Raw genomic sequence first — 3,538 nt, 5'->3', positions numbered from 1 at the left:
TTGCATTTGATTGCAGCCCTTAAAACAGGCCGGATTCCCTTGTGCTTAATTTTAGCTTTTATTTATTTCCTTGAATCTGTTTTATGAATCATAACTTTATATATCGTATCTTAATATTTTTCTTACCTTTGTTATTCGTAGCTGCACAAGAATAAAGGTGTAACAAAATGATTCAGTGTTTCTTGTAAGATAACACATTTATTATATACTGCACTATTGTTTCTGTAAACATAAAATGGCAGAACTTTCCCCTTGTTTTACAGCTCAAATTTAAAATTTAAGAATACAAGAATATAAGGAGAATTGTGTACTGAGACAGAAATGGAGATATACAGACTGAGAGGGAGAAAGGGAAGGAGTGCGAGAGAAGAAAATAGCAAGAAGAACACAGATGAAATTAAAAGTACATGAAACCTACTGAAATTCTGAACATTGCAGCAACAATTTTAGATTTCTAAATCGTATATACAGATGTATGCACGTAAAACAAGTAAGCAAACATATTAGGAAGCACTTCAAACACACACACACATATATACATATATATGTACATATGTATAAACACACACACACACACACACACACACACACACACACACACACACACACACACACACATATATATATATATATATATATATATACATTTAACACATAAACATATACACGTATATATATTTATATTTATAGGAGAAATATTAATCACTGAAAAGAGATGAAACATGTAGAATATGACACACGCAAGGTAAACACCCTTTCATCAGATGTTGACTGAAGGTAGATCAAGGCATTTTCGGCACAGATACACACTTATATATAGTTGTATGTACGTATGTATGTGTATTTACGTATGTGTGTGTCTGCGCGCGCGGGTATGTGCGCGGGCGTGCATGAACATGTAAGACGACACAGTTTTAGATATATATTCACGCAACTTGAATGGTTCAGAATGAGAACTTTATTGATGTATAAGTACCAAGTGTTTGCAGCTATTTATGTCAACAAATTTACGCCGTTAGGTGTTTTATATTATACCGTGTCAATACAAAGATCAGGACAGCTATGTCGTTTACGGTAGGTATCGTGTTCGAATACCGTAGAAGAAGAATGTTTCGGCATTTTTCTGCTTTGTTCCACGTTATTTATAGAGAAAAAGAATGGGACTTTATTTATTAATTTTATCTATCTCAGTGACGCAACAAAAAAGAATAAAAAAAACTGTGGCATCCCTTTGGTGTTTAAGTTCGAATCCCCCACGTAGAGCTTAAAATGTTTACAATAAAATGTTTACAAAGGAATATGTTGCCGTTACGAACATTAATTAATTTAAAACATTTGCGAAAATATGCATGTAACAAGACATAAATTAATTTGACTTCCCTTACTATATATTTGAATGTGTAAGGTTACAGGCTGTGGAATAAATACTTACCAACGCAGGAAAAAACGTTGTACGGAGTTGAATACTAACACTGTTAAACCAGCATAGCAAGCATACGATAAGGATGCTAGGACTGTTTAGAAAATCATTATCTTCAAACTGGTTACAAGAACTGCAATAACATTTCTGTAACTATAGCCCTAGGCCAACCACAGATTTGTGACTGTATTTGGTGGAAGGAAACTGAAGCGTTGTTCATCAAAAAATGACCAAAAAGCATCTTTATAAAGGTGAGTTATGTGCTTCATACTCCTCGTGCACCGATTCTGCCCATAAGAAAGGAACAAATAATACAACTGCCTGTAAGACATAACACCCGGGCACCTACAGGGTGCAATATTAGTATTGACTAATATATAGTATATATGTTATTTTCTATTATATTTAATATAATATATACGCATTTGTATTAAACACACATATTATACACCTATGTATGTCTTAAATCCGGTGTAATTTTCCGTTATTTCGTTCATATAGTAGATGTTCTGCTATGCATTTTTCTATAAAGAATAGGTTTACTATATCCAGCCCGAAGCCTTTTCCCTGTTTGCATCATTCCTTAAGTGACAATGAGTCCTGTGGTTCTGTCGCGGCATATCGCGTACATCTTACGTACAGCAGTTATTCGACACCAGTTGCCAACATTTCATGAAGTGTACTGAAATATTTTGGCTTTATGTTTCTCTTAGAAACAGTATGTTTTATATAGAGGTTATATATATTTTCTACATAGATTTCTTTGGCGATACATTTTCTTTTTTTCATTTATTTGGCTCTCTCCTCGGCTGTTGCTAGTATCATAATACCAACAAAGGCAACAATAATATTCATTTCAAATTTTGGTACCAAGCCAACACGTTCGGGGGGAGGGGGGAGGGCACTAGTCGGTTACATCGACCCAAGTAATCTATTTTTAAATTCCTAGCACTAAATCAATCAGTTTATTTATGGGGGCGTAAACACACCACCGTCGATTGTTAAGCGATGCAGGGGCAGAAACACAAACACACACACACACACACACACACACACACACACATACGCACCTGCGACGAGGTTATTTCAGCTTCCGTCTACCAAACCCTCTCACAAAGTTTTTCTCGACTCGATGACACTTACCCAAAGGGCCAGGAAGTGAGACTGAACTTCGTACCGTTCATGGTTGAGAGCCGTTTCTTAGTGGCCAAGTCTTAGGTCGGATAATACGAAATTCTTCTTTAGCACAGCAAAAATGCTCCAGAAACGTTCTTGTTGATTGCAATTTCAATAGATTATATAAAGTAACGATTTCAGTGAGTTTGGACATTAATTTCCGATCTAATTTATATTTTATGATGCAGGTTTGTCATACAAACCAACATATTTAGTCCGATATTTTTGGTTTGATGATATCCATCAACAATTTCTCCCACAAAATATCTTTGTGAAGACAATCTAAGATTAACATAATTGTCACAAACATCTTTTCCATGTAACTAACCACCTTGAATGTAGAAGGTTTGACCCTGTCTGTGTCCCTTAACTTAATGAAAATTATATTTAAGTATGAGCTGGAGAACCAAATGTCGTTTCACGAAATTGAGACTGGTTATGTCAAAAATCCTTTAGAAATCAATCAGACAATTCGAAATATCTGAGCAATATAGATACATTTTTACACCTATAACTTCCATCAGCGACGACCACACAACCCTGTTTAATTTAGTTCAGCTGCAAAAGGTATTAATATTCGGATTGGTTCTGGAGAAACACGAACAAGAAAGGTCCTGAGACAATAATATCTCAAATGATTTAGTGTCCTGAAGTCATCCACCGAGTGACCTTGTTTCTACATATGAACAATCCAAGTGTATTCACACATTCTACTCTCACTATTTCTCTTGTTTATTCATAGAAAATGCTTTCAACAATTCGCTTCCTTTTGTGTGGGTATTTTCTATTATTTTTTTTCTCTTTTCTTCATTTATTTGGTTTGAATTCCCTCGACTTCCATTTTGAGAGTGCGTGGTTCTTATACTGTTTCTTGCCCATAGGGAATTTCACCTTAATCTGCATATAACCTTCTAATATTGTCTCCATCAGTAGTCTTTTGTT

The sequence above is a fragment of the Octopus bimaculoides genome, chromosome 3 (assembly GCF_001194135.2).
Source record: "Octopus bimaculoides isolate UCB-OBI-ISO-001 chromosome 3, ASM119413v2, whole genome shotgun sequence".
Lineage (NCBI taxonomy): Eukaryota > Metazoa > Mollusca > Cephalopoda > Octopoda > Octopodidae > Octopus > Octopus bimaculoides.
Note: the sequence above shows the minus strand (reverse complement) of the source record.